At 48.7% G+C, this 23,933-nt stretch overlaps 1 long non-coding RNA gene across 2 annotated transcripts; it reads left to right on the top strand.

The window, feature by feature from the left end:
* The first annotated feature begins 627 nt into the window (after positions 1-627).
* Positions 628-7,633, top strand: LOC120842149. 2 transcript variants are annotated; one of them, XR_005715880.2, is made up of 4 exons: positions 628-662; positions 5,023-5,148; positions 6,671-7,075; positions 7,481-7,633. It is a non-coding gene; the product is annotated as an uncharacterized LOC120842149 (long non-coding RNA). The 2 variants fall into 2 exon arrangements; XR_006077530.1 differs by lacking the exon at positions 628-662 and having other exon boundaries at positions 4,974-5,148.
* Positions 7,634-23,933: the final 16,300 nt, after the last annotated feature.

Here is a 23,933-nt window from a genome sequence, read left to right on the forward strand (position 1 = left end):
CTTGTTCGACTTTGTGGACAGCGTGGCAAGACCATGATACAAGCATGTCTAGGTCTACAAAAATTGTGTTTCACTCAAAAGGTTATTTTAATTTTATAAACAGTTGCAAATAAAAGAAACTAACTCTAACTACTGAACAAGTTAATAACTTACTTTTTTGTACTGTATTAACTGGAATAACCAATAGGTGCTGCCCTTAATTCATCCCTTAGCCATCACCATCCAATCCGAAGCCAACTGGCCAGCATGTCGCGCGTGCGAACAGCAGTCGAACATTTTTCTAACTTTTCGCAAGAAGTTGGAAAAAGTCGAACCTGGTCAAACTCGAACGTCGGCTGGTTTGTGACACCCCTACAAGAAAGGTCTTGCTGGCTGAACGGTTCATTGGAGATGCAAAGCGCTTCCGTCGTTCTAGACACGATTTGACAGAAGCTTTTTGACGCAGATGAATACCAGAATCTGCATTGTGTCAGCTTGGCAAAGTTCCTCATACCAACTTTTTTGATATGAGAAATGGAATGAAAGAATGTTTTGTGGCAATAGTTGGGGTAATTTTGCTTTAAAAGTCTTACTTCCAATTTTCAGAAAGGCACAAGCATTGGAGACCAGCTGCCTCCACAATCATGCCCCCCCCCCCCCTGCTTTCCTGGTAGTTGCTGTCGGTGAGTAACCTGAGCCTTTGTCTTTTCTACCTTTCTAATAGAAATGAATGGTTCTTCTACACGTGCTAAAGTGAGAAGTATGCTACTGCTATGTTTTTCAGTTATGTAACCCTCTATTTCCTCAGACCAAAAATTTTTCTTCAGCTTGGTTCAGATGCCCAATACATTCGTGGAATATTGTGTCCAGAAATTTCAATTGTGCATTGTGTGTATGTTGGGGGGGGGGGGGGGGGGGGGTGGGGGGAGTTTACTTCGCTGGTCCATTTGGTAGACAGGACATTGTGAGAAAGAGAAGTGTAGATAAAATACAAGTGCAAGTTTTATTATGAAAACCTTTTAATACGGGACTGATGAAAAAATTAGAATATGAAACAATATGACGTCCTGTCTTCCTCTTTCTTGTTACTTTCTGTAACCTAGTCTTGTGACTTAGAATCATATACTACTACATAAGATTCAATGACATGGAAGGTACTGCAGCTCCTTAAACCCTTAAAAAACACATGCAAAGGAAAAAAATTTTTTTTTTTTAAAACAGCCTTGATGGAAAAAGTTTGCTTTAGAACAAATTTACAACGAAAAAATACAATTTTTAGAGCTATATTTATGGCGCAAAACGAATTTGTAGTTGGCGCCCGTGAGAGCCGTCGCTGGTCATGTGTTAGACCTGTGCACCGCCGCGCTGTGTCGCCGAAGCCGCGGAGACCCGCTGCCGCCGCATGTTAAGCACTGTGCGCTGCCGCGCTAGTGCATTTCTGCACGGCGGCGCCGCCGTCGTCGTGCAAGTTTGTGTGCTCTGGGGTGCCGCCGCCGTCATCTTACCGGTGCACAGGTTTATTACGTCTGCTTGCGCTTTTTCAGGAGCTTCCTTTGGGCTCTAAAAGTAACTTATTAATCTTTGTTTTTTGTTGCACTTCAAACGAAGATGAATAAGTAACTTTTCGAGACCATACGAAGCATCCGAAAAAGTGCAAGTACTGTAGAATACTGTGCATCCGCCCACACCACACTAAGCGCCCATTCCCAAATTTTGTAGGATCTTAGAAAATACACAAAGTACATTTATATGTAAAATTGATGAGCGAAGAAGGGCCCATCCCCGAGTTTTTCACGATTATCTCTAAAGTTTGAGTGGGCGCTTGCTCGGTATTTTACGGTACCATGTGACAAATAGCGGCCAATCACGTGATAAATAAGGGCCACTTCTCCGCGGTGCCCGCGGGCGCCAACTACAAATTCGTTTAGCGCCGTAAATATAGCTCTAAAAATTTTTCTTTTTCGTTGTAAATTTGTTTTATGACTTCCTTTTCCTAATCCGGCTGTTTAAAAAAAAAGTTTGCTTTCTTTGCATGTGTCCTTTAACTGTTTTAAGCAAGCCTAGCTCTTTCACCTAGAGCCGTTACCTAGGCGTTTAGGAGGAATGTAGCACGTCCACGCATCCTACCTTGCCCCTTGGCTGTTTTGGACGTCCCAGGCCCGCTCCGAGCTTATTTTGCGGTGCAGCTGAGAGATGGCAGCACGCATATTTTTATTGTACACGTTTTATGGATGGCGACCGATTGTGGAGGCACGTTCGGCCCAAGCCGCACAAACTAAAAAATGAAAAAAAAATTTAGGATGAAAAACTGTAAAACAAAAACCGGTTAAGTGGTTGAGGTGAATATTGTGCGACATCATTATGCAGTTTCCTTGTTTCTTCGAGAATATCTAATTGGATACGAAACACATTTTCATGACGTGCAGGCAACGTCAACAAAAATGTTAAGTGATTGCAGACTCCGCAGTCCATCTGTGGCTGATTTACACGACGTGCTAATCCGCGGATGGGTTTATCACGTGACAAGACGTCCATGGAACGTTAGTCCCCCAAGCTCATCCACACTAAGGAGACGAGCAGGCGACAGCGAGGACATACTATACCTATTCGCAGCCTTGCAATTTTGCAAAACGCCTACATCGCAGTGTGGCACTGTTTTCCAAGAGCAGAAGTGATGTTTGCGACTAGGATCACGGTGCTATCATGAAAAGGAATCGTTGTGTGCCGCTGTTACATACCAAGTGGGCTAAAACATAGTGGCAGGCTTAGAGCGAAGTGTCACTTACTTTACTAACGACATGACACAAGTATGATCCTGCTTCAGGAGTCTTCAGCATCATAGCGATGAAGTCCTGGGGTCGCGGAGAGGCATTCGGAAATACCTTTACACACTGCTCGCTTCTGCACCACTCTTCAGCACAAGCCATAAGAAAGGTCTTGCTGGATGGAAAACTGGGTGGATCTGCAGGACAGATTGCAGCATGCTAGGCGAGTTTTGACAAGCTTCTCGACACCAACCCGGAGGAGTACCAGGACCTGTGGCGTGTCAGCCGGGCAAAGTTCTTGCAGCTTCTTTCACGCGTGGAGATTTAAGAGTGGCGCGACAAAGCAATGATCCACTCTCTTTGTTTGACTGATTTGAAAACAAAAATATTCGTGAGCTGTTGCTACTCTACCATAAAAACGCTTTTCGAGTTACTCACTTGCCAAAAATCTGCGATTAAGAAGGCACTCTGCCCTTTCAGTATGGGTGTCCGCGGACGAGGGACAAATCTGAGGAATAGCCTACATGATGGTAACTTGACAAATGGTGCACGGATGAAAATTGCAATTCGATGCATCATGTGAATTTGCCATTATTTGGCAATTATCCTAATATGATCAGTTGATCCTAATTAAGAAAGAACAATTGTTCTCTGAAACAATGTAATGAAAGGAGGTTTTTATAAATAATGCCTGCTCATAATGGAAAAGGCTTGGTGGATCAGAGACTTTCCATAGATCAGATATTACGAATTGCAGGCGTATGCTTAATTGAGAGAAGAGTAAAAGTACAGGCAAGGGTGGTGAATTGCATACATAACTAAACCTGAGACGCGGGAAGAAGGACGCGAAAAAAAGAACATCAAACACAACACGTCTCAACCACAGCTGCATTTTTTTTTTACTTCTTAGTCGGTGGGTTGATTTTGGCAAGTGTGGGAACGTTGAGGGCAGTTCTTTTTTCCCCCTTGCTGACAATCTGGGGGTGTGACTTAGTGTGAGGGTTCTTGGCATTGACTGCGGTGTACCCCTATAAAATGGTGTGGTTTTAGTATGAACCTGCAGCTGTGTTCGAGACATTATGTGTGTCGTCCTCTTTTTTGTGTCCTCCTTTTTCCTTCTTCCGGTGTCTCATATTTATTTATATATGCTTAATCCATGCTCAAAGTGAAGACATGAGCTTGTGCCGGCATTGCCAACCTTGTGTGCATGGTCTATGAAAAGTGCTTAATGACTGTGGTTAAGAGAGAGGAGTTTCTGCTTTCAAGAACAGCATGGGGTGAATGGAAAAGTGTTCTCACAAACAATGAATTCTCCGGGTTACCCACTCAGTCTAACGGAAGGATGTAGGATAAGCATTTTGAATTCTTTAGGATTTGCCAAGGGATAAAAAAAAATGCACAGAAAAGTAGGGGGAGGAGAATGGCACAAACATTTTGGGGCTTGTGTTCTTACATTTGAATTTTTTGTGCAGGAAGCATTAAGACCCGTTCACATTCTTGCAACCAAGTACGACCGTGAGAGACGAGACCGGTTTTCAAGCCACTTGCAATCTCTTAGGACCAGCTGCGTTCTGGCGCATCCCGTCCTAAGAACTCGCAAAAGGCTTAAAAACCGGTCTGGTCTCTCTCGGTCTTACTCGGTCACAAGAGTGTGAACGGCACTTTACTGAAACAGCGCTTCAGTCCTGGGGGCAATAAGTCATTGCTAGTCAATACCTGATTCCACTGATGCATATCAGGCAAACACCTTTTAAAGGGCCCCTGGAAAAAAAAAAGTGTTTTGAACAGTCTGATAAGCACACTCGTGCCAAAAAATAAATTTTATGCGAAAATAATTAATTTTTTAGAGCAATATTGACGGCGAGAGATTTATTTTAAATTCTGCGCGCAAAGTCCATGACGTCCCGGAATGGTCATTCGCTCTCGCCACCTCAACACGAAGGCGAAGCTGATCTCCCTCTCCTCTACTCGCTCGAAGTGCCCAGAGGAAACAGGTGGAAGGGAGGTGACTACCGACTAAATTGCGTCTCGCGCCGTCAATATTGCTCTGACCAATTTTTTTTTTTCACGTAAAATTAATTATTTGACACGTGTGTCCCAACAAGTCTGTTCAAAAAAAACATTTGTTTTTCTTTTCAGGGGCCCTTTACTGAAACAACTTTGCTCTCATTGTTTAATTTAACACTATTGTGGGAAATGACTTTCAGGAAGCATGAACTGCAAAATTCGCACGTGAAAAGGATTGGTAATTTTTAACAAGATGTTTTGTCTCTTCCAGTTGTACCAAAAAGTGCATAAGGGGTGGATGTTACTTAACCATCATTTCAATCCTGGGGACATGGAGTCATTGCTAACCAGGGCCGGTCACTGTTAGCCAAAACAAGACTTCATAGGTGCATATCAGGTTAGTACTTTTTTCTGGTATTTATTTTTTTATTTTAACGAGACAACCTTGAAATGCAGAAGAGTAATTCTTTCAGAATATACATAGTTTCTAATTTCCAGAGAATTGAGCTCATCTTTCTGAAGTTCCAAATCAAAAGCACAGGCTGTAACCTATTTTTGCCAAACATCTCGCAGTTTTGTTGGTTTGCTTTTCATAATGAACGATTCAACTCCGCTGGTACAAGGGCATCGATAGATTTCTGGAACCATTAAACACAGATGGAGCACCTTATCTGGCGTGTGGCTTGTTAAAGGGATACTGAACCGAAATTTGAATTTAGCGAAATAAGGCTCTAGAAGCGTTGAACAGGACTCTACGAACTCCAAAACATTACTCGTACATCGATATCTCAAACAGATCGCTGCACTTTTGGAAAAGAAGGGCACGATCAAGCGAGGTCTTTGACATCACTGTCCTCCGGGAGAATTTGAGAATGAGGGGAAGCGGCCTCGCTTCTCTCCTCCTCGCTTCGGTTCACCAGCTTGACACGGGACGTAGCGAGGAGGAGAGGGAATAAGAATCGTGACGTGCCTTGTCTCGTCGGCCTCCTCGGCCGGGCACTTCTTTTCTAAACATATGGCGATTCGTTAGAGATATCGCTGTATGAGTGATGTTCTTGGGTTTTGCAACGTCCCGCCTATCTGTCCAGCCTTGTTTTGCGAGTTCAAAATTTCAGTTCAGTATCCCTTTAACCTCGAGGTGTATGTCCTATGCCTTCTTCCAGGTGCTGGGCATGTTGAGTTTGCGATCCTTTACCCTTACTCCGAGTGCAGCAACTATACTCTGTGTTTCACGATAACTTGACGAGCTGTGGAGGCTGCGGCCTTCCCGACCCAATAAGAGCGTCGAAGCAAGGCACGTGACAGCAACCCCATGGTAGAGGTCGCTGTCGAATCGCTTGGTTGAGATTGCTGTCGAATCGTTTTTACGAATCGCCTACAATTGCTGAAAAAGTAGGTCCCGTAAACAATTCCGGTAAAGTGTAAACACATTGGAATCTATATGGAGATCCCACTGCATCGCGAAAATTAGAACCCGCGGATTATTTCAAAACTTCAGCTTCGACCTTAATTGCGAAATATGGAGCCCGCGAAAAATAAGTCTGCAGTAAGCACAAATAAAGTTATTTCCTTATGAATTCCAGGATTTGAGTGTTTCTGGCTTACATTTGTCTAGTCTAAACTAAAATTTTGTGCTTAATGGACTGCAGGGATGATTTACTCAACTAAAAGTTCCTGTTCATGCATAGAATAATTTATTAATTATACTATACTAAGATTATGTGGCTACACTTCCATTAAAGGTGTAGGGAAACGAAATTTCAGTGCTCATTTTCTAGCTTTAATGTGTTGCATGTTGCACCCTAACCTCAAAATCACCAGTCTTCCGTTGAAAAGCACAAGAAAACTAATTTTAAAGCTAAATAAACGACTTTCAATGTGCACCTGGTGGATGCATTCTGTTATGATCGGCCACCCAGAGAGCAGGTTCGGCTTCCTGGCAGTGCCATCGACCTCCCATCGACTGACCAGAGTCTCGGGCTCGGCATTCTGGCGCCGCCGAACATGCTGACCGACGCGGCGTGGGTGGGGTGCAGCTTCCGAGCGACGCCGAGCGGGCCACCCGGCACAGCGGGAGCTGACCCCCCTGACACCCCGCTGAGAAACAGAGGCCCGCTTCCTCGGCCTTCGGACCGGGTGCTAACGAACGATGGAGACAAGTGGAGACGTTTGGGTCGCGGCGTATGATCGGGACAGCTGCCTGTTCCTGCGTTCTTCTGGGAAACGGGACGAGAGGGATGCTTGGACCGGGGTGTGACCATGTGGGAGGTCTGCGTCCCGGGAGACTGCAGTGACGTCCCGTGGTGACGAAAGTTGTATGCTATGTAAGTTGACGAAAGTTGTATGTTATGTATTTTCCGTCATGCGGTGATGTATTGCCTTGATAAATGTTTGTGATTGTTTTCAAAATGTGAAAGTTGCAGAAGGTAGATGATTTTAAATATTAGGACAGTCATAAAATTTAAGTCAATAGACCCTTTTCCAACGTCAGTGCGAACGCCTGTCCGTTATTGCTTGCTCTCATACTCTGAGCATATACTGAAAGCGAGCCCTGCGTCAGCGTTCAGCGAGAACTCGGATACAGTCACGCACTTCGTGAGCAAGCAGTACTGACAGCCATTGTTGCTTGATAGACTTTTGAAAATGGTTTACTGACTAGATAGATATTGTACAAACTATTTTACGAGAACATGTAATGTGACTGTCGGTTTTGTTTACATTACTTTCAGATGCCCCGTCGGAGGTGCGTCAGCCTGTGACCAACTGGGAAAGCAGATGCAGCTCGCCTCGGAAGAATTGCCTCATTAGCATGCACGAGCTACTTCAAAGCCTGAGACTGGAGGACAAATAAACGAGCCTGCGGGTGGAATGCATGTTCACAATTTCTCGAAGTTCGAGCATTTCTCTGTGCATGCACTTTCTGCTATCTTTCATAGGCTTTAAAAGGAAAGTGTTTCCCTGCTGAACTTCAGGTTTCACTGATGAGTGAACCATGTGGTTAACACGATCGATATACACCAATACGCGGCTCTGACGGCATGTTGCTACGGTGGCGCTGCTACTGTTAGGGCGCATGTGCAGACGCTTTACGTCACGTGAATGTCGTTCTTGCGCACACGCAGTGCTTGCACCTCGTGTAGAAACTGAATTTGTTCACACCTCGTGAAAGCTTGTTGGTAAATAGTGCGTTGGCCTATAGATCATATCAACGATTTAAACTGCATGAACAATATCATCCATAACAACCATAGGCCATACAAACCTTATGGACCATACAAACCGTACCAACCCGTATCAACCATATGACCCGTACCAACCGTATGAACCACATGACCCGTACAAACCATATGACCCGTACCAACCGTATGAACCATTTGACCCATACGAACCATATGACCCGTACTAGCCATATGACCCGTACCAACCGTATGACCCGTATCCCATAACGCTATATGAAGACCCGTATGGAAAATTCATATGGTTTTTTTCAGTAGGGTGGTTGCAGATTGCCGTAAAAACACATTTGTTTCTAGGATTCACTTTGTAGAATTTGGATGTAGGATTCACGACAGGGGCGACGGTTCATTCACGGCTCCATCGCCTCAAGCCCGGTTCGCCACGCAGTTCATCGCACAGCCACCTTATCACGTCTTTCGAGAGGCGATAGTGTTGTTGAAAATGAACGTCGTCCATGTCAAACACATTGGCGTGGTTTAAATACCTAAGCCGACGGCAAGACACGAACGAAAACGCTGCCATTTTGGACGCTTCTCCCAGATCTCGCGCCCAACTCGCCCAAACTCGCCTAGGTCGGAGCCGGCAAGCTTTTCCCATGAGCGGCGGCTTCTGCCACGTCACAATGACGTCACCGCATCTCGCCGCGAGTTCCGAATATGCAACTCTCCGACCGCTTCAAACCCCCCGTTTAACGTCACGATCTAGGGAGTGTCCGCGCGTGTCGTCATGCACGGCGCCGACCAATCGCGGCGGTCGGAGTGTTTGGCGGAGAACTCGCCTCGATCTCGCCGCGCCGAGCTTAGCCCCCCAGCTCGGAGCACGTCGAGCGAAAGGTCCGTTGCAGAACCCAGGATGCTGGGTTCAATCCCCACCCCTGCCCGTTTCGATGTTGATGAGCATCGTACCGGCGTGATGGCGTGTAAAACTACTGGGGGATGGACATTAAAGACCCCAGGCTTGCGGTTGTACGGCACTGCATGGCTAAATTTCCAATCTACAGCTGGGAGAATCTTCCCCGTTGAGGCAGACCAAGTTTTAGGCAGTATCAACATACATACAGCCCAATCTTTTTTATTTAAATCGTAAATGACAAATAAGAATAGGTAACAGCAGGGATGCTAATTATACAAACATTGCTTGGATGTGGGCTAGTTGACTAGACATTGTGATGGTTTCCTGCGCCACGTAGATGCAAGAAAAACGCTCTTGATAAAGATATAAACTAAAGCAGAGTATAGACGAAAAACAACATACAGGAATGGGGCAGACTAACAACTGCGTAATTTCTTTCTCATCTTTCTCCCCCCACACCGCACACAGCCACAATATTTCTTTTTCTTTTTTTCTTTCAGAATAGGGTGCGCGTGGAGCGAAAGCTCGCGCTGCAGAACCCAGGATCGTGGATTCACCCCACCCCTGCCCTTTTGGATGTTGATGAGCATCGTACCGGCATGCGGTCGTGTATCACTACTACGTGGTGCACGTTAAAGACCCTAGGCTAGCAGTCATACTGCACTGGCTAAATTGCTTATCTACAGTAGGTGACAATGTCGCAATGTTCTGGCATGTTCTCCTGCTGTATAAACAACTAACGGCCAATTTGTTTGTCAAAATACGGTGTGGAAGAAGAAAGATGAGAAAGAAATTACACATCTATTACGTGCAGCCGCGTGCACTTCCAGGAGTGGCCGCTGCGGGAATCGCCTCTAGTTCGGTTCTCGAGTACGGATCGGAGCCACTTTTACAAGCAGGCTCTATGAAAGTTTTCCAACTGAGTTCTGCAGAACCCAGGGATCCTGGGTTCGAGCCCCACCCCTGCCCGTTTCGATCTGGATGAGCATCGTACCGGCGTGCGGTCGTGTATCACTACTGCGTGATGCACGTTAACGACCCCAGGCTAGCGGTTGTATCGCACTGGCTAAATTTCTCATCTACAGCTGGGAGACTCGTCGCCCCTGTGAGGCAGACCAAGTTCTAGGCTGTATAAACACACACACAACCCAATTTTTTTTTTCCAACTGAGTTGTCCTATTAGCGGTGAGATGTTTTGGTGGCGCCCTCGTGTGGTTACCTTTCGTGACGTCATTACCTAGCGAACAACAGCTTCAATGGTGTTTGTAATTAGCATGGTGTAAGCTTGAAATCATAGCGCTCTTGAACCAACACTGTTAACACCGCCAAAATTGAAGTTCTCATGTTCCTCTTATTTCGGTCCATGAGAAATCCTTTGCTGACGTCATAGTCAGCATTCGGCCAATCGTGGAATGCCGACCACCGCGACGCTTTCGATCGCCCACGTCGCCAATATTCCGTTCCCCATTAAGCTGAGACTGCAGCCAACGCGACAAGCACGATATATCTCGAGGTCGCTACTTTGAAGCGTTTTTCCGCAGAACGACCACTCGCGTTGTAAATGCACGTCTCAAAGCCAGGAGCCCGGGCTAGCTCGCGCTTATAGCTTTAGCTACAGTCTCATCATAAGTGTTAACCAAGTGAAGTAAAGCCTGGTTCAGACAGTTGCGCTTGACTGAGTTTGACTGCGTTGCGGCAGCGAGAAACCAGGACATTAATGCTGCTTATATCGCGTGCCAAGACAATTCCTTGAATTGGATTTCACGCTTCACACGACGCACAGATGTGCGGGTGACTCGCGTTCAGTTCTCGACGCAACGCAGTCAAACGCACTCAAACGCAAGTGTCTGAACCGGCCCACTGCTGCGAGAGCATGGGACTTCGTCTTGAGTCTCATTTGCACGTGCCCTTGTGCGCCAAACCACGGTTCACCCAAATACTTTACTAGGGGGAATACACTCCACTCCTCTCAAATACAATAGCTTCGGCGCGGAGAGGTTTTCTGGGCTTGGCGAGAGCCATCTATCGTCGTGGAGGTCTCGGCTACCGCGCGGAAAATGATGGTAATGATGATTGTGTGCCTTTTTATCTATCTTATTATATTTATACATATATACGCGTATAAATAAAGAACACAACGACGACGACGTTGAGAGAATGACACACCGGGCGACGGCGGTGCCTCAATCTGAGCCCTGGGGGGCTATGTTGCGCTTTTTGGACCCCCAGGAGACTAGAAAGAAGCAAGTGACGTCAACAACGCAGCAAATGCAGCAACGTTGAAATGCATACTGGATGTTGATTTTGTTTTCTTCTGTCAACACCCAATCTGCTTTTGCTGTATCGTTTACGTCACTTCCTTCTCCCTAGTCTCCTGGGAGTCCAAAACGTGCAACATAGCCCCCCTAGTTCCTCGGAAGCGGCAGCTTCTACGATTGGGCTACCTCCTTGGAGCCTGATGCTTTGACCACAGTGGCCCCAAATGAGCAGCGGCACCATCATGTTCCTGGGGCTTCTTCATGCACCGATCGAAAGGCGTGCCAGATCCCCACACTGTTAGCAAAAATAACACGCCCAGGATAGCTAGGTTCGACATTGTACATGTACCTTTTTTTAGTACACGGAAGTGACGTCATCACGTCTGATTGGTTGGAAACAAAAGTGACGTAATTTCCCTAGAAAAATGTGGGCGGAGTCGGCAAAACTGGGCGGAGTCGGCTACCGGACGTGACAACAAAATGACGTTTCGTTTTGTACCGTGTACGTTTCAAAAGCTACTTGCTCGGAACTAGGTGTCATTGGCACCATGTTTTCGGCGGCGAGGCGTCGCCGTCTCGTTAATTCGACTTTTTCTGTAATAGAGCTTTTTTTTTTCGCCCGAAAGGCTGTATCGGGAACACCGCGATGCATTCGAGCTCCCGGAGAAGATCTTTCGGAAGCAATACCGCCTGCCCAAGATCGTGGTGCGGTGGTTGTGCGACGAACTTCGCGAGGAACCGGAGGTGAGGAGAGTGCGTACCTCGTGGACGGTCATGACTGTGGAGCTTCAAGTGTTGTGTGCACTGCGCTTCTACGGCACGGGGAGCTTCCAAGGCATGGTGGCGAGCGACGAACACGTAGCGCGGGACCAAAAGACAGTCAGCGTTGCGGTCCGCGCCGTGTCCGTCGCTATCGTGCGTCGTCTCGGGGTCCAGCGTGGCTGGATCCACTTCCCCGAGACGCCGAGCGAGAGGTTCGACGCGGAGAAGGGCTTCAGGCTGCTCGGTAGGATACCCGGCGTCATCGGTTGCGTGGACGGGACCATGGTCTCCATCGTCGGCTTGTCCAAGAACGACCCCACCGTCACGAAGGCGGCGTACTGGTGCCGCAAGTACTTCTACGCCCTCAACGTGATGGTGGTAAGTACACTCATGTTACGTTGTCAAAACGCGCCCCAAATCTGTAGAAACAAAAACGAAAACGTATTGCCGATACGGTTTAAGTATGCCGTTTTATGACTGCGGGCTGTGGGGTCTCACGACTGCGCGAGCGTGTGCTCTACGTAGCATGTGAGCCGTGAGACTCTTCTCCCAAAAATAATACTTGTCTGTTAAAGCTTCCGTAAAAAACAAAACAAAAAAAAAACATTAGTTTTGTTTCAAGGTACCTTGCATCCAGGAAGGTGTGTTGACATGCATGTGTCAGACAAAATAACTTAAAAGGTTCTGAAATTGCGACTGCTTTGTAAACCATAAGTACAATCTACGACTTGTGGATTCAGGTAATTACATGTCAATATCTCTCTCACTTTCAGGTGTGTGACGCCGACTGCCGGATAATGTGCATCGACCCACGGTATCCCGGGTCGGTGCACGACTCCTTCGTGTGGCAATTTTCCTGGCTCCGAAACCAACACGAGCAAGGGCAGCTGCCACGCGACGGCCGGTTCCTGCTTGGTGAGCATACTAAATTCATTCCTTACGCACACGGTGGCTCCCACTGCTTGAAAGCCACAGTACCACACGTACTGTGCTTGTTGTGAGGCATGCAGACACAGTTGCTGCAACTCCTTGAAGTGAGACAACACCCAAAGTTTGGCCATTAACCTCTGTTTATGTCCACATAACTCTCACACTCTGCAGGCTACGAAAGCCACACTACACCAATCTCACGACAGTGATAGACTGCGCAAGGCATGCAACCGCAGTGCGAGTCGCTGCCAAGTTCGGCCCACTCACTGTTACTGTCTGCCTGTACCCTCATGCTGGTTGGTTTTTGCATGAAGTTGGAGCTCTTTCGCCGATCCCTGGGGGCTCGCCTGGTCGCTTTGAGTCAGTTTGTACGGAATGGGATCAATTCCTCCTTGGCCACTTGGGGCTCGCCAAATCTGTCCTCGGATCGTCTCTGTCCCACACACTGGATTCTTTTCCCTGACCCTTCTTCTTCGGTCTGCCTATATAGCTCCTCCTATTAGACCCTCCGTGTCCCAACAGGACCTGACTCCTTTCCAATCTAACCACCCCCTCTCTTTTCCCCATCTCCAACTCCACCGAGGATTAGGAAAGAGGTTCGTCGAACTGGCGCCTTATCCCCTTGCTTGCCAAAGACAAGGCCAGCGTGTTCCGCTCTGCCCGTGCCTAAGGTCACGGCCACACTCCCAAAAGCAACAGAGCTTTTATCCGTCGGATGCAAGGGCCTAATAACGCACTTGCATACAACACAGCACCCCTAAGGAATCGTGCACACATCCCATACAACCCACCAGGAAAACACATAGTTACATGAAATAACAGGGAGTTTGCAGGCAGGCTGGTGCTAATTAATCATAATGTAAACTGATACTGTAGTGCAGAAATATTAACACCCTTTTAAGTCATACTTAGGTTACATTATAATTGACATAGTTGCACACAGCTGTTTTCTTGCCTTTTATTTTAAAAAGTAAAGAATGCAATATGTTCCATCCTCTACATGTGCAGGTGACAGCGGCTACCCCTTGGAGCCTTGGCTCATCACCCCTGTCCCCGGGAACCACGCGACCTCCACCGCTTGCGGCCGGTTTAATAAGGCGCATTCCTCGATCAGGTCTGTTGTGGAGCGCTGCATCGGGCTGTTGAAAAACAGATTCCGGTGTCTGCAAAGGCACCGGGCTCTGTATTACCACCCTTCAACAGCCACCGCCATTATTTCGGCATGTGCAGTGCTCCACAACATCTGCCTTGCATCGAGCGAGCCAGAACCGGAGTCAGACTCCGACCCTGAAGAGTCAGAGTTGGAGTCTAAGCCGAGCTCGGACGGTTCTGAGCCGAGCTCGGAGAGGTCAGCGTCGGCTCCCGAGAGGCTGGCTCCTGCCGGCCCTCCGGTCGGCCTTCCGGTCGGCCTCTCGGACAGGGGGAAGGCTCTGAGGCAGCGCCTGGTCGCCCGGTTGGGAACCCGCCGCAGACGTGCCCGTGCGGAGCGCCACACGCAAGGAGTCCGCCGCCACGACGGTAGTCCGGACCACCAGGGACACCGTCGGGAAGCCCCTCAGCGCCCTCGCCGCGGTGGTGCCCAGCATGGACGCCGCCAGCGACAGGGAACCTCTCGCCACCACGACTGAGGTCCTGACCACCAAGGACCCCGTCACATCCTTGCCCTCAGTGAAGCCCTCCCCGTGGAAGCCGTAAAGTGCACACTTCGCTTCCTGCTCCACAGTCATGGCCGTCCACAAGCTACATACTCTCTTCAGCTCCTACACCTTGTGAAGTTCGTCGCACAGCCAGCGTGTTGCCTCCGGATACGTGTCGAGTGCATCGCTGTGACATCGATACAGCCTTTTTTTTTTACTTTTTATGAGCAGAAGGCACGAGACGCAGTTGACAATGACAGAAAAGGTTCGCAGGTTTAGTTGCCAAACCAACAGGTCATCTGGATTGCCCCTGCAAAGAACTGAGAATTAATTTAGATTACCTCTAGAAAGAAATGCTTGCTTTAGCTGAGGTTGCTTTCTTAGTTGCTGATTGAACCAGGGATATTGTTGTCGTGGACATTGTTTCATATTACAAATGCTTCAAAGCGTCCTGCCTTCTGCTCCGTTTCATTATCTCTTTTATGGCACTTCATCAAAGTTAGGTGATTGTGTTACCTTAACAGTGCACAGGTAGTTTGTTTTGAAAATTGCTTTATTTCTTAAAGAAAAACCAACGGAGCCCTGGACTAAGGGCCCCGGCCGGGACTCGTCAGTCTCGTAACCTTTTGAAAAATAAAGTTATACCACCACCACCACCCCCTGTGACTTCATGAATAAAAGTTTGACAACATGAAATGTAATATTTCAATCATGAAAGTAAAACTGAGCATTGACTGGAACTTTGTAAACAATTGGGCAATCTGAAGTATATATCACAGATATCTTGTTGAACACTCTGGTCTTATTTGAGCACAATAGTTAAATCTCGAAAGGAAAAACAATATATATATTCTCTGGCTAGCATACCACCATATAAACACTGGACCACTCTGAAAGAATTATCACAGATGTTGCTCCAAACATTCTTATTTGAGCTTTTGCAATAGCAAGTTCTCGAAAAATACAAAACTTATTTCTGACTAGAGATGCACCATATAAACACTGGGTCATTCTGAAGAAATATATCAGATGTTTTAAGGACACTATGAAGCACATTGTCTCTAGATTGCATATTGTCAGACATATGACAATGCTACATATAGAAAGCATAAAGACCAAGTTCAATGCTTAGGTAAGACCAAATGAATGTAGCTGCTATTGCAACCCATGACTAGACTGCAGGCCTCTTAAGTTCTCAATGAAAAATTTCTCGACAATGGAAGAACACTTCCTACAGTTAGCGACGGGTTAAAAATTAAATGGAGGCTCCTCCCACCTCTTCCTACTTCAGCAGAGCAAAGGCTGGAGAGGAGTTTGCTTCCTCTCTACTGTTCGCTCTGCTAAAGTGCAAAGAGGTGGGAGGAGCTTCCACTTCACTGTTAGCCTGTTGCCGAGTATAGCTGCCGCTGTTCGTCAAACACAAGACATGGCTTGCTTGGGCATAAATCCGTTGTTGCCCAGCCAATATTTTCTACTTCCTTCACGGGTCATAGCCAAGGAAAAAGGACTAACCGAGCTCTTGGCAATTGCTGTAATCTGACTATTGCGCCAATCTGGGGCTGCAAAATTAAATGGCCGGCTTGAACATGTGGATTAAATGAAATAAATAAATAAATAAATAAATAAATAAATTTAATGTTCACTTTCAGGGGGGGCGGGGGTTGTGAATGTGGCCAGGGCTGCGGCCAGGGCTGCGGCCAGGGCTGCGGCCAGGGCTTCGGCCAGGGCTGCGGCCAGGGCTGCGGCCGGAGCAGCGGCCGGAGCAGCGGGGTGAGCCGGGGCTGCGGGAGGGGCCGTGGCTGCGGGAGGGGCCGGGGCTGCGGGAGGGGCCGGGGCTGCGGGAGGGGCCGGGGCTGCGGGGGGGGGGGGGGCCGGGGCTGCAGGGGGGGCCGGGGCTGCGGGCTGCTCCAGCGCCCTGCTGGCCAGCAGGAGGAGCACTTGGACCAGGGTGCTGTGGGTGTTTTCTTGTCCCGAGGCCGCCCTGTCAGGGTTTGCGGAGATCCGCTCCAGGACCTCCAGGAGCTGAAATGGCAAAGGAGTTTCATTAACATTGGGCAGCATATTTCCATACACCCACAGCCTGCCAAGACCTTGCTCATGCCACAACTGTGTCATTCTGCACCATTGTGGACATGCACTGCTTCCTGTGGCCTCGTGGCTGCACCTTGGTCCTAACCTTGTTAGTTGTAAGTGCGTGTAAGGTTAAGTTTGAGCCTGTACCCGGCCTCGGAACTCCCTCTCCTCTGCCGCCTGGTCCACGTTCTGCTGCAGCAGCAGGGCCTGTTGCTCCACGGCCTGGATGGCAGCCGCGTCGTGCCGCTCCTGCCTCGACTGCCGGGGGGGGGGGGGGGGGGGGGGCGCGAGGCAGGGTGGGCCGCACCCACGGCCCCCAGCTTGTCGTTGTGTCTGCCAAGAAACCGAGTATGGGTGATGATGGCGCTCATACCTGCACCACTGATGATAGGTCCCAGATGCCCTAGCAAGAGAGCTTACCTCGTGAGGTGGAGGGCACCGGCTCGGCTGCCATCTGGCGCCTGCTGCTGCTTGGCCTCTCCTGGAAGGGGATTTTATAACACCTCGTGAGAACACGCAGCCTTGTCTGTGCTTCCCATTTGTTGACCAAACATTTTGACGAGCATGCATTCTACTCGGAGGAGAACATTTAGAGAATGCCACCTCAGAGGCACTCTCACTTTCTTTTTTTGACAACGTTTCCATTGAGTACCGGGATATATGTCTAGTGCTAGCACATCATCTTCCCAAAAATTACAAGCAAGACACCCTGGGGATTTATTGCAACAGCCAGGGGCGAGGTGGCAAAAATGACGCATGTCCCTGTTTGGGTGTCAAACATTAGATTTCGCACTACATGGACAGATGCAATGTCTTCCGCTAGAGCTCCTAATATTTGCAAAAGGTCAACGTGTTTCTTAAATGCACCCTTATTGATATTCCGCAGTGCAGCGCATTGGTGATCGCTGCCCTTCACTCTTTGTTAACATGATGGTAATTGTTGAAGTACGTACCTGCTGGTCGCCCGGTTCACCTGGGACCCGCACCCCAGGGGCCCCGAGTGCCGAATCTGTGCCCACTAGCGTCAGGATTCTGGCCAGGGACTGCGCTAGTGGGCGCACGGTGGAGCTCCCGCCCCCGGTCCTTCTGTTGATAACGAAAACGACTGAATAAATGTCATTGCACTATCAGCAGACTACAAACATTACCTTGCGGTCTCGTTGAGCTGTGCAGCTCGCTTCCGCGCCTTCATCACGCGCCGGGACCAATGCTCCTTCCATTGCTTGTAGCTCTTGGTTGGAGGCCCCAGCGCGTTCAGGCGCAGAGCGAGCTGCTCCCAGAGACGCCGCTTGTCGTACCGCGTAAGGGCGGCGGAGAGGTCAGTGGCGTTGCGCGCGAGCGACGGGTGCTCACACATGAAGGAGAGTTGCTCCTCCTTCTGAGCAGTTGTCACTCGCGCGCTCCTCGTTGGTCCCGCCGACCTCTCCGCTGCCCCCGGCACCCCCGGCTCCTCGTGGTCCTCCGACCCGTCCAACATTTTGGTTTGAAGAAGGCGCGTGGCGCACATCCCGCATAATATTGGAACAACTTTCTCTCCAATTAATTGTTAAATGTATTGCAAAAGGATACAAAAAAGTGGTTTGTTTTAACAGCGCCCAAAAGGTTTTGATTGTTTTTCAATACTTTTACCTGTACTAGAACAGATGCGACGGCCAGCGACGCACAGGATTGGTTGCCGTTCCTTCGCTAAACGCAGGAACTGCTCCCCGCGTCGTAGTAAATCCTACCCCGTATCCCGCGCGTAGGGACGCCTCAGGGAATGCGTAGCTACTTCCGCTCGTCGGTGGTTGGCTCCGGACGTCGCTCAAACGGGTGACAGGCGTCAAGTTTGCGATGACGTAGCGGCGTCAAAGTGGGCAGAGCCGCCACGTGAGTGTTGCTAGGATACGCTCCTCCTTTGCATTACGTCACTTCCATGTACCTTTTCTCAAATGTCCAACCTAGCGATCCTGACGTGTAAACCGTTGTCCCATAGCGGACACGTCGAAACGTGTTCGTTTTACACGAGGCCATCTGTGTTTTTCGACTACACATGAGGTGTTGTGTAAACATAACACGCTACACCGTGTCTGCCTTCCGCAAAACCGTTTCGAGCGTGTTCCTCATGAAACATGGCGGCCAGCGGCCGAGAACAGGCGAGAGACGAGCCCAGCGAGCCGCGCGCATTTCAGCCGAATTGAAAGCACACAGGGCGCGTTAGTTCTCGTTCGATGTCTTTTATACACAGTAAAGTCTCCAAGCGGCGGACGTAGCTGCTTGCAAAGGTACGTACGTGCGTTGTCGGCGGTCGGCGGCGTCGGTAGCTTCAACGAGCCGCTAGACAAAAAAACAAAAAAAAAACAAAAAAAAAAAACGAATGCCGAACTTACATGGATAAATAACTTGAGCAAACTATTTAGAATCGGGCGGTAACTTGCGCCACCTATCGAGATTTCCAGCAGCCTGTTTTAAAAAAAAGACGAGTCTCTTCAGCGAACGACCACGACTACACAGCAACCCTACATACAACGCAGGCAACACAGCACACAGCTACACAGCACCGACATGTACACAAACACAACAACCGACACTGCGCCCTCCATATCCATTTTTCCCCACGGGGCATATAAGCTTGACATGTGCGGATGAGCTCTTTGGTCGCTGACCATTACAGATTTATAGAAGAATACACAAAACACGGCACAATGGACAGCCGTGTGTTAGAACTGTTTGCATTTAAAAAGTATGGAGGCAAAATCTATAATGTTAGTCCGGTGCAATAAATAACGATATGTTAACAATAAATCTTAAACCGGTCATGAAAAAGTTCAAATTTTTGTTATTTTCTTGCTTGACTAGTGTTATGAGCAGTCCGACTAGCTTGAATCAGATAGGAAAACAAATTATTGGGATTTTGTCATTACGTATACAATAATAAATGAAAATGATCCTTGCGTAAAGCATCTTTTTATATATTTTTGTGAAGGACATCCGGACATCTGCCCAACACTTCAGTTCCGCTAGTTGCAGCAGTTGCAGTACGGGAGCAGACGCCTTCACTTTTGAGGCGTTTCGATGCAGTTTGTTGTCGTATGTCGTGTCGGTGTCGAGAAGAGCGGTGGGGCTTGGGAGTTTGTGACCGGTGTTATTCGTGAACACTGGTGTGGGGCGCTGGTGCGTCTTTTTTTTATACTGCCACCTCCCCGAACTTTGAAGATACACGGGCCCGTAGCAGTGCGTTATGCTGAATCGCGAGCTCCTTCTGTGTTGACGTCGCTTTCCTGGTACCACTCGTGGATACTGCAAGCGTTTAAACAGTGTGCACCGTCTCGCCTACATCCCCGGTGACGTACTCGACCTGTTGAAACTTATTGATTCCGTCATTTTAGAGTACGCAAGGCAGTTATCTCGTTGGTCTGGTTTCGGTTATAAATGCAAGGCAAAACGCTCGTAGTTCCCGCCCTCAGTACACGTTGGACATCTTCCACACTTTGACACCGGATAACTGAATGAACGAGGATTTACATTCACTTCCGAGGTTACTCTCGCCGCTTCCTCACCGTTGAGCAGACGGATGAGCTGGCGACAAGCCGCGGATGAAAGGCTTGAGCATCAACAGCCCAAGCGCACTCGGTGCCGATGCGGGCGACGCGGGTTTCCGTCAACCGGGAGGCCAGCACAAACCGTGACCATTCCAGCTCTTCGTCATGACACGGTGTTGCAGAGAGCAAGGTAAAATACAGCTACACGGATCACCGAAGCAAACGACTGCTATCTTAAATCTTGGCTTGTGATTGCGCCTTTGTAGTAGATCATCTTATTCGCTTTGCTGGAGAGACGCAAACGACGGGCATAATAAAATCGCTTGCATATTCCGCATATCTCACGAAAGCATTTACCCTGTCACCTTGCGAAAAGCGCGAAACAGGGAGTCCGCACCGTCCTAAGCTTCCCGTTTTTTACCTGCTTTAGAGCAGTTTGTACCTGCTAGTAGATATGCCTACTGAAACTGAAACAGGGCAGTGCCAGAGAGAAAGAGACAAAGTTGAGAAAGCTTGCTCGCTCTCCAATTTCTCAACTCTCAAGTGATTGTACCATAATAAATGCACCAACGCGTCTTCCAAAATAAAGAAAGAGCACTACGTTCACAACATAAAAAATGGTCTCAGTACATGCATCTGTTGGCAGGTAGGAAACCTTGCCCTAATTTATTCACGCCACATGATTGGCGCAACAAACTCGTTGCAGGACCGAATCATCTACTCGAGCGGTGTGCGTCGCTACGCAAACGCAGTCCAACACGAAGCATAAAAAACGGCAGATTTAAGACAACAATCCGGAGTGCATTATTCAATTCAATTAAAACAACGTAATTTTGTTGAAAACGCCCGCTGCGTCTTACTCACGGTATGTGTCGGGACACTTCCACAGTTTGAAACGGAACGAAGGAAGATTTACTTTTAAAAAACGCTCGCTGCGTCCTCCCGGACCAGCTGGACCGGTTCAGCTGACGACGACGGGACTGTACCCGTTGAACCTCCACCACGCAACAAACAATTTGCGCTCCGTGTTAAAAGCGTGGTTCAAACAGACCCGGAATACAAAGCACCGCACCACACACGACGAATGTTTCAGCTCTTTTTCGCATCGCCGGGTTGCACCAAACAGAACGAGATCGCCGAAGTCAACGCCGCGCTGTCGTGAACCTTGGCTTGTGGTTGCGAACTCGTGAACCCTGTGACTCCCTTCGCTTTCAAAGCACACACGACGATTACGAATGCTACTTTCCGTCCTCCAGGAACATCACAGGGGCACTTCTCCGGTCACGTCTTCACTATGTGCTCGCAAACTCCGAAGCTCTATGCGAAGCTTCTCGCGTCCCGTCAAACCAAAACAGTAGCGGCGCCATGCGTACTTGCCAGATTTTCTCCGGTCAAACAAAAACAACGAAAGCCAACCGGCGCTTGCTTCCAGCGTACATCGGCGTTGCGCTTGCGCCGTGGCCAGATCGCTTGCAGTTGAAGGTTGAAGGAAAAACGAAACCAACTGCAATGTCACGTGTTCACATCGAGGACACGCTTTTTATATCCATTTTAACTGTTTGGAACGAATAATTAGACCCATGACTTTATTTGTGGTGTCTAAGAAACTGTTATCAGGACCCCTAAACTAAATACAAACATGGGCGACATGAGGGAAGCCGCATTGCCATCGACCAGAAGATGGCGGCGAGCACGGTAAGCGCGGGTTTCGCCAACGTCCTGCGACATGGCGCAATTGCTTTTGGTGCATATCTGTCTCCGAGACATGTTTCTTTCCGCGGCATTTGTCTCGACGGTCCTTTCAAAGTGTGTTCCCAAGCATTCCGGTGCTTCGATAGCCGGCAATGCCGCGGTCGTCGCCGGGGGCGATGCGTGTTATCGAGGTCGGCTACACGGTTATGCGTGTATGACCGAACCAAAACACGTTTTTTTACAACCTCGCATGATTTCTGAACGAATTATCCGTTACTCATCGTGTAAATTTATGGTAATTTGTGTAAATAGCGTGATTTTCACCCAAAATATTCGCCAAATACACGGGACTTGCTAACAGTGCATGGCTCGCTGCTGACCCGCCCAACCCGCCTCCACGAAATCTGGACTCCTGCAAATCAGACTGCCATCCCCCCCCCTTTCCCAACAATCCATGTCGTCGTCATTATGCATGTATATACATCAGATTATCATGTACTGTCGTGAGCAAAAGTCTGGATAACACGGGAGCGCCGACCGAATTGCATCGCCGCGCCCCCTGACAACGCGGCGCCTGGTGCCGAGACCCGCGCAATGCGCACGCGCGTCCTTTCTTATGTGCTCGCCCACTCGTTCGCTCGCTTCAACGCGATGCGCTCCTGAACGGTTAAATGGGCGCTAGGTGCCGCCCCGGGAACCAAGATTCCGAGAGCCTCGTTCACCGCTCTGGACGAGCTCGCGTGCTCCGCGGCACGAGCCGTTCGCGCATATCTTTCCCGCGACTCGGCGACGCGTTAAAAACTGTAGCTTCCCTTCATTCGTTATTTTAAACTTTCCGTCCTAAACTTGCCCCGGCTACAATGTAAACAGCTGCTGCTCAATTTATTACGCAGGCCTTGTAAAGGGTCAAGAAGTCGAGAAAACCACGAGAAAAAAGCATGGTACTGGCCACAAATTCTCAGCATGGTTGTTCGGGAAGTGACCTTAAAATGTTCAGTTTGACATCAGCTGTGATGACTTGTACCGTAAGCCATAAACTCAAGCGTCTATGCAACGATTTCGGGACAATGGCCAAATAATTATAGGAGTTGTGCTCTGACACTTCTAAAGTAAAGAACAGAAAAGCGATTTAGTCTGTGTGCCCTAATTATAATTTTAAACAATAGCAAAGATTCAAGTTTCCGGCACCCCTCAACTCTCTAAATGACGTTCTCAGTGACGTCGACGTGAGGATGCACTGGTTTCCGTGCGCTCCCCCCAAGGATGTTTACTCTTTCTCTCTCTACTGCTCTTCCTGAAGCGTTGAGCTGCAGGGATCCCCGCGTCACCGTCACGGCGCGTTTCCCATGGCCGCCGCGCACGGCTGCAGAGGGGGAAATATTTCCATTTCTGCTTGGCGATTACACAACAGAATTGCAACATTTTGCAGGAAAGTGATGCTTTTCGATTCTTTCAGACGCTATCAACAATATAAAAATTAAAGCCACCCAAACTGAACCAGCGCCTCTTTTTTCTTCCGTTTTGTTTCTTGTGTTTCTTTACAGGGGGGTTGAAAAAACATTTCTTTCTTATTTGGTGTTTTCTTTTTGCTCGTCATTCACCGCTTTACCACGCGTGCATGATCACTCGGAAGGAAGCCCAAGGCTGCCTCAAGTACGCAAATACAAGTTCTACAATTCATTGCGGCTGCATCAACATAAGCGACCGTTTTTAACGCGTCGCCGAGTCGCGGGAAAGATATGCGCGAACGGCGCGTGCCGCGGAGCACGCGAGCTCGTCCAGAGCAGTGAACGAGGCTCTCGGAATCTTGGTTCTCGGGGCGGCACCTAGCGCCCATTTAATCGCTCAGGAGCGCATCGCGTTGAAGCGAGCGAACGAGTGGGCCAGCAGATAAGAAAGGACGCGCGTGCGCATTGCGCGGGTCTCTGCACCAGGCGCCGCGTTGTCAGGGGGCGCGGCGATGCAATTCGGCCGGCGCTCCCGTGTTATCCAGACTTTTGCTCCCGACAGTACATTAGACGCGGCACCGCGGGCCTCTATGGTACGAGCTGCTGCCTTTCAGCGTTGCCGCGGCTCTCCAGACCCAAATAAATAGACTAAAGACAACAGTCTTTGCTGACCAACAGCCGGTAGTGCCTTAAAAAAAGAAGAATGGTGTTTCCTCGTTTATAGAATACAAATTCCAAAACTGCACCATACTAGTGGCGCACATTAGTGAAA

This window comes from Ixodes scapularis, unplaced genomic scaffold, assembly GCF_016920785.2.
Source record: "Ixodes scapularis isolate PalLabHiFi unplaced genomic scaffold, ASM1692078v2 PGA_scaffold12__126_contigs__length_90152505, whole genome shotgun sequence".
Lineage (NCBI taxonomy): Eukaryota > Metazoa > Arthropoda > Arachnida > Ixodida > Ixodidae > Ixodes > Ixodes scapularis.